This window comes from Phodopus roborovskii, unplaced genomic scaffold, assembly GCF_943737965.1.
Source record: "Phodopus roborovskii unplaced genomic scaffold, PHOROB, whole genome shotgun sequence".
Lineage (NCBI taxonomy): Eukaryota > Metazoa > Chordata > Mammalia > Rodentia > Cricetidae > Phodopus > Phodopus roborovskii.
In genome coordinates this window covers 38,594,728-38,610,681 of record NW_026126418.1, presented here as the reverse complement: position 1 = coordinate 38,610,681, position 15,954 = coordinate 38,594,728, and positions in this window count along the sequence as shown.

Below are 15,954 nucleotides of genomic sequence, written 5' to 3'. Positions count from 1 at the left end.
AAATATCAAAACGGTAGCTGTTTTAGCTTTTTAAAAAAGGCAACAAAGGAACATAATAACAAAAATTCTACTGAAATAATATAATTTCAAGCTTAAAATTAGTGACTTTGTCAACACTTTGATGCCTAAATCTGGTCCCTTGGAGACTGGAGATTGTTCGTGTAGATGAATTCCTTTAATGATACTGGGTAGCAAAACACATCACAATCCATAAACCTGGAGGATTCTAAACTGTGCTGGATTGAGAAGAACCAACTAGAAGGCAGTGGGAAGAAAAAGGTAACCAGCACACCAGGAACTCTCAAAGGTTGTGTTTTGTGAGTGACTCCTGGGCTCGATGGGATAAGTATCACACTATAAATGTTCTGGTGGGGTTCAAGAAAAAGTAACACCTAAGGTATCCAGAAAACGATTTGCTACAATTAACAGCATTAACTGACAAGCCTGGGCCAAAAAGTATACCCACTCAAAAAGTATTACATAAAGCAGGAATTCATTTTTTTTAGAGATATTTAATGATAATGCATTAAAAACATTACTATAAGTGGGTGGGTCTAAAAACTCACTATTAGTAGGCAATGGGAGAATTAGCTGTTGGTGTGGACCTTGAAGGGACCAGGTATTCATCCAGCCCCCTGTTTTTGCAGCCATGACAGGCTGCAGAAAAGACTTGTGCTTGCCTAACCTTGCCCCTCCTCCCTGTCACTAGGAGGTCAGATACCCTCCATGTGGCAAAGAACAAATCAGAAGTTAGCTAGTGGTCTTTGTTTGTGCTTTAAGGCACTTTACAGTAAAAATGGCATAATAGTGCCATGCAGAGCATAGCAACTGTCCTGGGAGGGTCTACAGGCCATAACAATCAGTTGACCAATCAACAAAGGACAGGTCAACCAAGCCTGGAAGTGCACCAATCCTGAGACTATTGCATACCCCCAGACACTCCTTTATGCAGCCCCTTGAGGTCCTTCACACTAGTTACTATGTTGGACCAAGGGAGGGCCCAAGTTAATACAATTAACTCTTTACTAATAAAAGATTCTTTGCTTTTGCATCAGAATGAGTCTCTTGGTGATTTGTGGGTTCAGAATTTGGGCACAACAGACCTCTGTCCCAACAGTGAACATATTTAGAGGGGGCTTACATTGAATCACAGCTTGGGACCTTGGGATTACAGGCAGCTGCAGATCTGAAGTCAGACAAAATTCAAGATGAATAGTCATGGATTCCAAGATCAATCTCAGGTTTGGAGATTCCAGAAGACTCAGTATGTGTTTATAAACTTTAGAATCCTTTAAAGGAAAGTCAATGTTTAGCATAAACCACACAATTTATATATATACTCCAAGGACAATAAGCCAATTGACTATTCTTTTTTTTTTAGTTATATTATTTTATGTTTGTAAAGTTGTATATTTTCACAAGGAATTGTTTACCAACAAAGTTCCCAAAGGCTAGTTGGTGGACAAGTCACGAACCTGACCTTTCTAAAGAGAATAGTATTGGGAGATTAATTTTTCTATTCAGTTTAAAACCTATACTTATTGTCAGACAACAAAAATAATGTTTTTTTAAGAGCTGGAGAAAAGTCAGCCTAGGGATATTCAAGCATCAAAGACATGACAAAATGAGATTCTGTATTTGTATGTGTGTATGAACACATGTATATCTATTTAATCCATCGTCTATCATCTGTCGAATCTATGACATATCAGTTGATTAGTAAATAAACCAGTGCCATTATCACTGTTGGATTTAAAGATAAATGGGGTTGATATAGCAAAAGAGACTAAGACCAAAGGGATACTAAACTGACATCTACACCATGCATTTAGTAGCTAATATACACATGGCTTTTTAATATTTGTTTTTCTCCCTCACAATTCAGAAAAGACCTTTTTCATTCAATATCAATCGTGCTGAACTCTTCCAATATACTACTTCTCTTTTCTATACTGAGAATTGAATTTAGGCCCTCGAAGTTCTCTACCACTGAGCTGTGGGACCAGCTTCCATTATACTTTGAATTAATATCCATCTTAGCAATCACAAGTGATTAGGTTTTTAAAAAAAGTACAGAAAAATCACACTTCTGTTCCTTATTGATTTTAGACACTTGGTTTCTGGCAAAAGTCTGAGAGTCAATACATTTATTGATTTGTCAGCTAATAGTGAACACAATACAGCAGCCAACAACTCCAAGTGGATGCATAAAGGTTAATTTTCCTGCTCCCTGTTGGTCTCTGCCCCAAACAGCATACAGCTTTCCCTTAAAAATCAACTTCAAGAGAGATGAGAGGTAGAAAACTCAAGACAAGCACTTAAGAAGTAAAAGGTATTAGTGGGAGGAAGCTGTAAAAGGTAGACGTCATACTTGCTAGCCATTTGTTAAAGAGAGAGAGATGCTTGGCAACCCATTTCTGGAGTAAAGGCCTGGGGCTACATTGCTTAGACAAGTCTATTCTGACACTGCTGTCAGAGGACCATCTGTTAGGAGGACTTGATCTATTAGGATTCTGCATCCTCCGGAGTAGGTCCTTTTCAGGGGTGGAACCACATCCATGCGTTGCTGGAGTGTGGCTCATATGTAAACATCAGCTATAAAGTCAGTATAGCAGCTTTAGAGATTTTTCAGCACTGGGTGAACTTATGTACACCAGACAAAGAGGCTGCGGTGTCCACAAGTCCTAATGGAGGCAGGCAGGACAGTCACAACAGTGAAACACAAGAATATGTGACCTATGCACTGGGGAGAACAACAGCCTTGCCACAGGAGAGGATATGAGTACATGGTCTGCTGCTGTGAAACACACAGATGTGCACTTCTGGAGGGGAAATTCGATAGAGGCTGGAGACCATGTAGAAATCAACAAAGGGGACAAGAAATATTGGATAGTTGAAATTGGCCAGCTATGCAGTTAGCTTATGGACTTCCTGATCTTGATGGTGTTAAAGTCACCCATCCTGGGGCACCATTGTTCCCAGGCAAAGGGTTGGTCAGCCAAGATACAGCTGAAGTATAATGCAGTTGTACTGTACACTGATTAGAACTGGGTAGAAATTTAGATAAAGTGCCTTTGAATCATACATACTTGAACAGCGCTTAGCTGGCCAATCAGAAAAGGAAACCTGGTAAGGGTATAAAAGTAAATCCTGTTTTCTGGGCCAAGCAGCCACAAATCTAGGTAAACCCAGGGAACACACAATTTTATTTTTTTCCCCAGTGTAAAGTTCTAGACTATTACTGAACCAAATTTAGAGGGGTTTTTTTCTAACAAGTATTCTCAAATTATACTTTGAAGTTATACAATTCAGAAATGTAACAGTTATATATGTTCAATTCCACAAATAGGGGTTTAAAATATGATGCATATATATGTATGTTAAATACAATTAGTTATTTCATGCATTCTGCTGGGCTGCTGCATGGTTTTTCAATCATTAAAAGTAGTATCTTGAACATATAAAACATACACATTCATATATATATATATATATATTTCTTATTTTACATATCAATCCTAGTTCCCTCTCCCTCACTCCCTCACATGCTCCCTAACCCCCCTCCTAACCCCCCCCCACACACACACACACTCCACAGGGAGGGATGCCTTCCAGGAGGGATCGTCACAATCTGTCAAGTCATTTGGAGTAGGGACTAGGCTCTCTCTCCTGCCTCTAGGTTAAGGGAGTATCCCTCCATGGGGAATGTGTTCCCAAAGTCCTTTCGTGCACCAGGGATACATCCTGGTACCACTGTCAGAGAGAGCATACACATTCTTTTAATTAGTTAATTTTGGTATTTTTGTTTGATTGAGAAGCAATTCTTCCAGACATATAAGAAACAAAAGTACATCTGATACAAGCTCAACATGTAGGGAGCAGAGAGGGAGTGGAGACTCAGTCCAGTTGTATAGCCAACAATTCAATCGATACGTCAATAAGAACTCTGGCCATCAAAGCTTGGCGATCTCCAAGCAGCAATGCTTTGTATATTGTCACATGTCACAATGCCGACAAGATGACTCATGGTGTCTCTGTGGGGAGGCTGGGGCAGGGAAATGGACACTTTGATGCTGGCCCCCTAAATGGCTGCCTTTGGATAGTTCTATCGGTATCATTTTTCCTATAGTAAAACTATATATAGCAGCACTTCCCCAGGGTCTGAGAGATGCTCTGCTGAATAACTAACTGAACCAGGGAAAATAGGAAGAGTTATTAAAAACGATACCGAGTTTATCAGAAGTGACAGGGTATGGGGTCGGGGAACATTCGCAGCCGCTACTTAAAGTGAGAACACCTTTGAGGGAAACCCGTGTTCATATTCTGTGAAATTTGGCTCGGCTATGGTTAGAGTCACTCAAGTCATTCATTGGACATTAGTATGCCTTTCCCTCACTTATTCACACAAGGCAGATCCTCACCCCAGGGCCCTCACCCTGTGGTCCTGAGACCAGAAGCATCAGCGTTTGGGGGAAACACGTTACAAGTGTGGGGTCTCTAGTTCTACCTCAGAGGTTCTGAATCAGAGACTTGGGAGTAGGGTTGTAATATGTGTCTGATTAAGGCTTCTGGGTAATGTAGATGTACATTAGTACACTAGTATAAAAGTTACTGAGCTGAGGAAATGTCACCTACTGTCACACCCAATCACATTCCTCTTCCTTACTGAAGACTTGTTAGGCCTAGAAACCTGATGCTCCTAAGAGCTCTCAGACATCTGGACATCTGTGTTCTGACACAGCAGGTTTCCTAGGTTTCTTTTTTCTTTCTTTCTTTTTTCTCTCTTTTTTTTTTTTTTTTTTTTTTTTTGGCTTTAAAATTCTCTTGAAATCCAAGAGTCTTCAAATCTCTTGTGATCTTCAAAAAGCTTTTGTGTGTGTGTGTGTGTGTGTGTGTGTGTGTGTACATGGAACATATTTATTATGTTATAAATTAAAAATGAGGAAACTTAGACTTTTCTTTTAAAATAAAAACAGAGACTATGTTGGCATAAACTATTTTTTTATGGAAGCTAATGTCTTCCAGAACAAGTGAGAAAGATGGCATTGGTTTAATGTCTGCCTGATAGGAGACAACTGAGTTCGTTCTTGTGTTTGTTTTTGTGCTTAAGCTGTTGAAATACGTTGTTTTGGTTGAAGTAAATGAGGGAAACTTGTCCTCACAGAGCCCTTTATTAGCAGACAGAAACATGTTAATAGCCTCTGCAGATCGCAATGGCTGCTCCTGGCTGCTAGGGAAAATTTACCAAGGGTTGTGTTTGAAAAGGGAGTTGCAATGTGAAAATATAATGGCATTACCTCCTTCTCTGTACTCCCCCACAATGAAATCCTTTGGTCTCTCTTACATGGCTGTCCCACCATACCATTTTTTGTAACACTGTGTCTTAGTTACTTGTTAAACATCGTTGAAGAGATACCATGGCTAAGGCAACATACAGAAGAAAACTTTGAACTAGGGGGTTTGCTTACATTTTTAGAGGGCGAGTGCATGGCCATCAGCCATGAGGTGTGGCCTCAGACAGGCAGGCAAGCAGGCATGGCACCTGAGTACTGGAGAGTTTATATCTGATCCACAAAGTTGAGGTAGAGAGCTAGAGTCTAAGACTCACATGGGCTTTTGAAACCTCAAAGCCCACTCCCTGTGACACATCTCCTCCCACAAGGCCACACCTGCCAATGCTTCTCACATAGTCTCCCAGCTGGGAATCAAACATTTAAATATATGAGCCCATGAGGGCCATTCACACTCAGATCATCACACAACACTCACTGGCTGAGTTATGAAGGCTATCAAGAGCTATCATATATTCCAAGATACATATAAAATAATCTTGTTGGCGAAAGTCCCCATCTACCTTAGAAATATCCTGATACATTGAAAAGACTGCAAGTTAACAGTAGTAGACATATTTCAGAACTCCAGTCTTTGCTGGAAAGCTCAAATCTTACCACTGGCAACAAACAGTCAGTATTGTTTGAAATGACAGACTCTTTTCCTTCATTCATGCAACTGCCTGCAAAATCCCCAAAGCATAGTATGTCTGCTGGTCATAAATTAAAGTGAAAATGACTACACACACACACACACACACACACACACACACACACACACACACACATTCCTGACTGAAATAATACCACATGCATTTTTCCTTAAGCAGCCATCATGCTGCAAGCAGAAGGGGCTTAGCCATACTTTGCATTTAATCACACAGTGTTTGAAAGACAGGCTCTCAAAGGTTAGGACTCAGTAAATTGATTTTTACTGCTGCATCAAAGACAAGTGAAGCTCACTTTTATTTCCCTCCTTACCCTCCTCCCCTCCTCTCTCTCTCTCTCTCTCTCTCTCTCTCTCTCTCTCTCTGCAGGGAGAACACAGTAATGAAATGAACAGGTCCCTTGGTTTCCTCTGGTGTTCTCTGCTGGAACATTTGTACCTTCACCACGCTGGTTTTTGTGTCACTTATGCAAATGTCAGCACAGGTAGAAAGGCTAACAGTGTCTTTCATGTGTTTAAGAAAAGCATTTTTACTTCATGAAACCTCAGGAAAGGTCTTGGGATAAGAACATCGCTACAGCTGAGCTCCCTGGTGCCCATGATAGGTGGGGACCTCTGGGAGGCAGAGGGCCTGTCTTCTTTGGCATTTCATTTTAAAGCCAAGAAAAGTAAAAACAGCACAAAGCAAATAGACCTAGGACAAGTGAACGGCTTGACTGTCAGCTACATTGGAACGTGTTGCTCTGCTTTTCTTTTAGTGTTTGTGGAATAAATGTGTACCTTCCACTGTAGGCTGGTAGGAAAACCCACGATCAGAAAGAAGTCAAACAGTGTAAACCATGTCTTAGAAAGTTCTCGCTGGCATTTGAAATATTCTAAAGAGCCCATGGTCATAAGAGATTGTGTCCAGTTTCATTAAGGAATGAATGTTGTGTTTGGAAGTGAGAGGTGAGGTTTCTGGGGTGTTATAGCATATTCTCCATCATACAGGCCTGCTCAGATAGCCAGCTTTTCCATGGTAACCCTTTCAACAAACACTGCAAAACATCTTTCCTTTTGGCTTACATTTATAGAAAAAAAAATGTCCTTTGCTAAATTTGGTTATGAGAATTACTAACTATACAACATTTAATCTCCACTTACACTTCCAAGTACTTTATTTTCAGTGTAACTGTGACTTAATTCTTGTATTTATTTATTTACTTATTTTGGTTTTTCAAACCAGAGTTTCTCTGTGTAACAGCCCCAGCTGTACTGGAACAAGCTCTGTAAAGTAGGCTGTCTTCTAACTCACAGAGATCAGCCTGCCACTGCCTCCCAAGTGCTGGAATTAAAGGCATGTGCCACCAATGCCCACCTCAGTGGCTTATTTTAAGCTTTTAGTAACTACAGAGATCATTGTATCTCTCATTAACATTGTTTTGTGTTGTTTTTCTCTAATCAATTTGCCAAGCTTTAGAACCACCTATCAAAAGCCATCATGAAAGAGTCAGAGCTTCCAAAGTTCTGTATACGATCTCTTCTCAGTGTGGAAAGGTAGCTCTCAATTTCCAGACAAACGAAATATCATTTAAGCCCTGTGGGTAAGCCTCCTCTGTCCCTGTAACAAACATTGCATACAGTTGGTTTATAAGGAGACTGTGTCTGCTATGAGTGGGCTTCATTGCATGGGTTTGTGTCTCAACAGCACACAACGGTGGCAGCACAGAATGACCAGGGATCTTGAAGAGGAATGTTCTGGGGTCCCAGCAGTCTCTTCAGAGATACGACGGGGCCCCCACTTTTTTCCACCTGCTCCAGGTTCCACTGACTCCCAATACTAGGATAATGAAATCAAGTCTTCAATTCACGGACCTTTAAGACTCATTCAAGAGCCAAACTACAGCAATCACTGACTGAAAATTACTCTTTTTTTTTTTTTTTTTTTTTTTTTTTTTTTTTTTTGCAAAACAGACATTTTTTTATTTAATTTTATATAACAAAGTCCAATTAAATGAAAACAAACATTTATACACAATATTTGGGAATTTGGGCGTCGTTCTTTCCAAACTACTTCCTGCTGGTAAGGGGCGCTCACTGTCTTGGGGGATTCGAAGAAGATTCAGATATCCTAGCTGTAGTCTGTAGGGCTGTTTTATCCAGCTGTTTGGAATGTAGGATCAGCTTGTACTCTGTTACAGGCGGTCTGGTGTGATCAAACCACATTAGTCTGGAAGGAATCCACATCTTTTCACGAAAATTACTCTTTTCAGATGTTGTTTAACAGGATTCTGTAATTGCTAAACTTGGGGTCGCCTAAATCTGATATGTGCTCAGAAAGCAACCGTTTTCCCCCAGGAAGGGCTCTATTGGGAGTCCATCTATGAGAACCCAAGTTAAACTTTAAGTTTTAATTACTATGCCTAGAAGATTCAAGTAAACAAAACTTCTCTGATCTGCAAGCCCTTTGTCCAAGGACAGATAGTTCCTGAAATGCTGGAGGCTATTGTTTATAGGAGGTAACAAGCCACATGTTTTCACTCCTCTGAAAAAAGTTCATTTGATCCATCTGCACCCGATATGCTTGATCACATGTGGGCAAGATCACAAGCAGGAAATATGCCAGGATGTGTGATTGAACCTGATTGGGCACAGGCTGAAGGTACTTCGGGATGAATGCTTGCCCCTGATTGGATGTAGGCTGAGGTACTTCAGGATGCATTCTTGCTCCTGATTAGACCTAATGAAAAATACTTAAACTGCTGTAAAACTTGCATCAGGACCATTTTCTGGAAACGCAGAGATGGACAGAGCCCAGCTACTGGCCAGTATTTAATTAAAGCTTGCTTCAAAACTAGTCTTTAAATGGCAGTGGCAGTGGTCTTACTCTAGACCAGTGGGATTAACACATTCAATTGAACCAAAAAGCAAGATTCTGTCTAGAAAGAAAGAAAAATATAAGAGGAAGGATGGAACCAATGAAGGAAGGAGTGGTGGAGGGAAGGAAGGAGGAGGAGCAAGAGGAAGAAGAAGGAAGAGATGGGCAGTAGGGGAAGGGAGAGGAAGGGTGGAAAAAGAAAAGAGCCTTCCGGGCTGTTGGTGTTTAGAAAGGCAACATAATTTTCCCATCTGGTGGTGGTGATGTTTCATCTTCCCATGGTAAAAACATCACAATGCATGCCTTGCAATAAAAATCCTGCCTAGGATGAAGACAAACAAACATCAAAGCAGCAAGGAGTAAAATGAAGAACTCTGAATGCTCATCATGTGCATTCAGGGGGAAAGCAGTCATCCTGCAACTCTCAGTGTGGCTGGCCCATCAACTAGCCCAGCCCATTGCTGCAAGCTTTTAGAAATGCAGAATGCCCCATCTCCCCCTCTAAGTCCATATTTAACAAAATCTCTGGGAGATTTAGGTTCTTAGGAAAGACACTATCCTAACTTGGCAATAACAAACAGACAAGCAAAAACCACACTATTAATTTCTTTCTTATATTTTTGGTTGTGAGTTTAGACATCTCTAGATGTCATTTCTTTCTTTAATAGCTCAGAGGTTAAGAGCACTGAGTTCAGCTCCCAGCAACCACATGGTAGCTCACAATCATCCATAATGAGATCTGGTGCCCCCTGCAGAATGCTGTATACATAACAAATAAATCTATTAAAAAAAAAAAAAAAGCTACCATTACTAATGCCTTAATGATGCTTAATGATGAGTAAGCCTAACATTCTAGACATTGAGGCATTTCCAGAAAGGAAAACAATTCCTCACCACATCCCTACTCTCCAGAAATGAGGCAGGACAGTAAAGATGGGACACATAGCATCGGGAAAGAATGTGCAAAAATAAAAGCTTCAAGAGAGAAGCTTCAAGAATCTAAGTGGTTTCATGAATGGTGGCGCTTTAATCCCAGAGGCAGCTGGATCTCTGAGAGTTCAAGGCTAGCCAGGTCTACAAAACAAGTTCCAGAACAGCCAAGGCTGTTATACATAGAAACCCTATCTCAAAACAAACAAAAAAGAATCTGAGTGGTTTGTTGTGGTACCTCTGTGGTCTTTAATATGGCCAGTAAAAGTAAAACAAATTTTATTTTTATTTTTTTCTTGGCTACACGCTCTTGACAAAGAGCATATTTAGTTTGTCAGAATATGGATGGATTACTCAGATTCCAGGTGTTAGAAAAAATAGTAATTAAACTAGGAAATTACTGTTGGGAATAAATTGGGTGAGTTCAGAGAAGCTCTTCAGAGCCTCTGATCTTTGAAGAATAGCAGGATGAACTATTGATTCACTGTAATTGTTTAATTTCGCCTCACCTGTGTATGATGGGATTTAATAATGCAAAAGAGGGCATTTTTCTCTAGATGTAATAATAAACTGTTTCCAGCTCTAACACCATCCATGCAGAAAAAGATGAACCACAGAAAGGTGGGTACAGATGATCTGAGAAAACCCAGCTGTAGGATTTTTCAGTTGTAGCAAAATTTATTTTTGTTTATTTAAAAATATTCTTACATTGTATTTGCTTGCTTATTTGTGTACAAGTGTATGTTGGGAGTGCGGGTGGGGGTTACTTGCAGGTTAACCATAATGCCTCTGGAGGTCAGAGGACAGACAACATTCTATCATTTTGTTCCTTCTTCTGTGGAGGAATCAGACAATCAAACTCAGTTCATCCAGTTTGGTGGCAAGTGCTCTCACCCCCAAGTCATCTCCTTGGCCTCTTGTATCTATTAATTCATTTATTTTAGATAAGAGTCTTACTAGGTGGCTCCATCTTGCCTGGAACTCATAGAGATCTATCTGTCTGCACCTCCTGAATGATGGGATTAAAGGCATGCACTGAGACACCTTTACAGATTTCTTTATTACGTGTATGTGTATTATTTATTTTTGCACATGGTCAGAGCTTACTGCTTTATATTTGATCACAAATATAAACTAAATTTGAGGCAACCCATGTGTAGACAAGAATTTGCATAGTGTAATCTTAATACACTTAGGTACCCTTCACAGTTTTGTCAAGTGTTAGGTTAGACATTACCACAAAAAAATAGTAAACTATTACCAGACACATTCAGGTATTAGGCACTTCCTAAAGTAAATCTAGAGTGCTATAATGGAATTAAATACATGGGCGATGTTAAAACTAACACTTATTTTCTCAGGTCGATGTCCTCAGATGTTCAAATTTAAGGATTAGGTTTAACTTTGGCTAAAATTCAATCAAGGTGTAAGGTTTAATCTTGTCAGGTACCTGCAGGGTCTTAGCCCCATGGAAGGCTGAGTAGAAAAGGTAAATGCACTGCTTGCTCGTTCCCCAGCCTCCCAGGATCCTGGAGGCTATCAGAAACAACAGGGAGTCTAGTCAAGCAAGAACTCATTTATTATCCCATAGCAAGCATCTTTTAAAACAAAAAAACCGCAGGGTAGGAAAACAGCCAGCCAATGGTTTTAAAGGTCAACCTGCCATGCACCTAGGTACTCTATGCTTTACCTAATGAGCATAAGCTGTTCATGCAGTGACCTCATCTGGCTCTGTCTTGGCAACCAATCACCTTTTTGGTAAACATCTCAGGACTCACCCTCTTGACTTCCCTTTGGCGCTATCTTTGACTGGATAGTGTGCCCTTTGGGTACCATTCAGAACTGGAAGAAAGCCCATACATTCACCTAAATGCAACCCAGTGAACTTCTCATAATAATACTGTCATGCAACAGTTGGTGTCAAGTCCTCCCTAAGATGAAGACACATTTCACTCCCTCAGGCACCTGACTGATCTCAATTGTTGTAACAGTCAGACTATGAAATGCTTTCCTGAACTTTCAAAACACAATGTGTGTGTACGTGTATTTGTGTGTAGTATATGTGTACAGTATGTGTAGTGTGTATGTATGTATAGTGTATACATATAGTAGATGTGTATAGTGTGTGTATAATGTGTGTATATATAATTTGTATATATATAGTGTGTGAATAGTGCATGTACAGTGTGTGTAGTATGTATATATTGTGTGTATGGTATGTATATAGTTCACGTATAGTGTGTGCTTAGTGTGTGTACGTATGGTGTGTGTACATAGTGTGTGTATAGAATGTGTATAGTACATGTGCATAATATATAGTGATAGTGTATGTAGAGTGTATTTGTGTGTGTGTGTGTGTGTGTGTGTGTGTGTGTGTGTGTGTGTGTGTGATCTTTGTTCTGTGGTGGTACATGTTGAGACCAGAACTTGACACCGGGAGTCTTTTATTGATCACTTTTCACCTTTATTTTTGAGACAGAGAATCTTAGTAAAGGCAAAGCTCATCTATGATGTTAGATTGGCTAAGCAGTGAGCTTCAGGACCCTACTTATCTCTACCCCTCCTCGAATAGCATGGAGGATACCGGTTACTTTGTACACCAGCTTTTTATGTAGGTAATGTGGATCTGAACTCAGGTCTCAGTGGCAGGCAGTTTGTTGACTGAGCCATCTCCATTATCCAATTATAGATTGTTTTACTCCCTCCATCTTCTAAGGATGTCCGAAGCATCTCACTTTAAAGACTGATTATTTGTGGTCACTGTCTCCAAGTTCTTGCTATAATTGTGAACTCTCCCTCCCCATCCAGACACACCAAATCAGAGTACCTGAGTCAAGAAGCATGGTTTCAAGGCAAACCATACAACATGTGACAGCATGACCAAAATAAATTGTTCCCAAGATGGAGGAACAATCTTGCTTAGGAATCTATTTCTCTTGGCTGCAAAATTAACCCGATATTGAGTTCCAGCCAGTACCATCTAAAAGAATTAGTTTGTTGAATTAGAACCTGAAAATTTGCATCTTAAGATGATTTTGTGTGTTTGGGGGGAGGGGGGAAGGGGGGTAAGGCTGCTGGTTCCTAAGTCAGTGTTGTTTTTATGGTTGGTGAGTCTGCAAGAAGAAGTTTGTCTTATTCCTCTCATGATGCTATTAGCAAATCTTCAGGATTCTTTATGGTTCACTGTTTACATGTTTCTTCATCTGTGTGTTCTGTGCTATACCGGCACAGTTACCTGGCTGATTTAGAAACCCAGATTCTTAGACCCCTGTCAGAGAGACAAAATCAGAAACTATGGGGAGGGACCCAGAAACTGTATTTTAACAAGCTCTGCATGGAATACTGATCCAAGCGAACATGGGAAACCACTGATTTGGGTCAAGGGGGAAGGGGGAATGACTTCACTGTTCTTTCTGTTCTTTGTCCTATTCAGTCTGGAAGAGATTTTGTTTTTTAGAAACTGTATGTTTAAGAGCAAACTTAATGGCTGAGAAGATGTATTCTTGGCAGCGAACAAATCAATCCATTTCCTCTCTGTGTTTTCCTTTTGTGTGCTGCAGATGTTGGCACATATGTAGGGGGAGAGCCTGAGAGCAGAACTGTGGGAATCTTTTCAGGTTAAATTCTCTCCAGTGCTTCCTCTGGAAGACCTTGTGCCAGTTCGTGATTTCCAGGCAGATGTTTTCCATTATACTGCTACTGGGTCATGACAGGCACTGCCACGGTTTGCTGTTGCCATGGCAACCACATTTTTTTTTTTTTTTTGGCCTGCAGAGAATAGTATACAGCTCAGAGGTATATATTTTCTCTTACTAATGGAAATGTTGATCCACTAAAGGAACTGATTAGGCCGACAATCGTCCATTTGGTCTATCGGCAGTGAAGGATCACATTTATTACACAAGCTTTATCTAGTGACCAGTCACGTGTTTCCTCTGTTAAGTTTTAGACAAATAAAGGTCTGTTACTGAGAACACCATTCTTTACAAAGTCTATTTTTCCCTGTAGAGTCTAGAGAAACTCAGTTTTTTGTTGTTGTTGTTTTGTGTTTATTTGTTTGTTTGTTTTTAGGGATTTAAGCTTACTGTTTTCCATTTATTTGAATGCTATTTTCCTTTTGGCCACTTATACAAGTATGAAAGCAAGTATTAATTTGCAAGGCAATAATAATCTAATAACACTGTAGACTTGAGAATAGTAGATGTAGATTCTTATTGTAATCTCACTGGGAACTTGTTACCTGGGGTGTCATTAGATTCTACAAACTCAAAAATGGTTACTGCAAAAACATTTTCAGAATTAAGTTCTTTTGAAAATTAACTAATTATAATTATCCCTTTTAAATTAAATCATACAAATTTTTTCTCCGTTTCTACAAATGTATGTTTATAGTTGGATACTTTCTCTTTCACATGTTATCCACAAATTGCTGAAATCATATTCTGGTTGGTTTAAGTCTTATACAGAGAAGGACGATCTTTCAAAGAGAGGTATTTTAAATGATGGTAATTACTTACAGTACCAGGCCTCATGGACTCTGAATTAAAGTCCTATGCTCATGTGCTACACTGGAAAATAAAACTGCTTATTTTACTGCAACAATGACTGCAAAGAGGTTCTACTTTAGGTTCATATCCCCAATGCTTTGGTATTTTGTTTGTTTGTTTTGTAGTAAGTATTTTGATCAAATAATCAGTCATGTTGCTGTGTTTTAAATGACAATACTAACAATTATTACTCTGAAATAACTTTATTTACTTTGTTGTTGTTGCATTAGAAACCATGACACTTGTATGCCTTCTTTGCAAGTGGCTCTGAGTCATAGACTTTGACATTATTGCATATGGTTCTTTGATGAGGTGCATCTTCTGGTTGGTAGCAGTGACATATGAATTCACTGTTTCCTCATTGTAGATTGTTTGTTTCCTGAAATTGACTATCATTGTTATTATTATTATTATTATTATTATTATTATTATTATTTTGTGGCTCGAGTAGTATCTAATGCACACAGAGGTTCTCGATATATCCCTGTCATAATCACTTGAAATAAATGTCCTTACCCCTATACATATCGATACTGCATGTGTAGGATTAATGCCCAAAGCATCCTTGCAGAGGAACAGAAATACCACAATGGATGTTTGCATGGTGCTATTTCAAGTATTCCTGAAATTTTAGAACATGATCAAATGACATGTGTGCTTCTGTGATGTGAAAAGAAGCACAAAGATACAAAAATAATAACAAAAATGAAATTCCTCGGCTAGCTTTGTGCCTTTTCCTTCTTTCCACCACACCACCTGGAAGAGACTTGTGCTGTTCCAATGTTTCTCTCACTCACATTTCCTCTGAGGTTGAACATCATATCTGAAAGGGAATTAGACTTCTCAGAGAGGGATTCTTACATCTGTGTGCAGGAAGCTGAGCATTCCCGACTCTCTTCATTCCATGCCTCCCATTTGATCTGCCAGCACTCATTCTTACTCTGTGTTGGTCTTTTGGGAAAGGAGAATCAGAATTTCAAAAGTGGAAGGGACCTAAGAGTTTTCTAGACCATAGAGTATAAGGTCCCATTCTCCTTCATCAGTCAGTCGGAGGACAGTGGTTGCCTACTGCTGACTGGAGATCATTGCTCTAGACAATACGCTGCCTGTCAAAAAGAACTATGAACATGGTATCTGCACATCATTATCACAGAAGATTACAGTCTGGCTCAGCCCAAGTGTGTCTAGAGAATCCAGAAGTGTATTTTAAATAAGGTACCCCAATTTTAAATATTGGTGACTTACACACATGAAAAAGAGTATAGACTGTTGAAAGAGACATGTCTTCAAGCCAAAATTAGCCAATTAACTGCTTACTAGTTCTATTTCACAAACTAGGAAACAGTCCAAAATGATGCAAAAAACTTGTACAAGGTCATCCTGGACAAATTTAAACTAACACTGCTCTTTAATCACAGATGGTGGCTACTTGAAGCTGCTATGTCCTTCACAAGGCAGAAGGGATACTGGAAAACCTGTCCTCCATGAGGATTTGGCTATGTGGTCTGTAACATACCCTTGACAATGGAATGAAAAAGGTTGTTTGTGGATCAAGAACTAGCAAGACAGTTTTGTTGGTGATATCTGAGTCTTATTGATAAAGTAGACTAACAATATCCACTT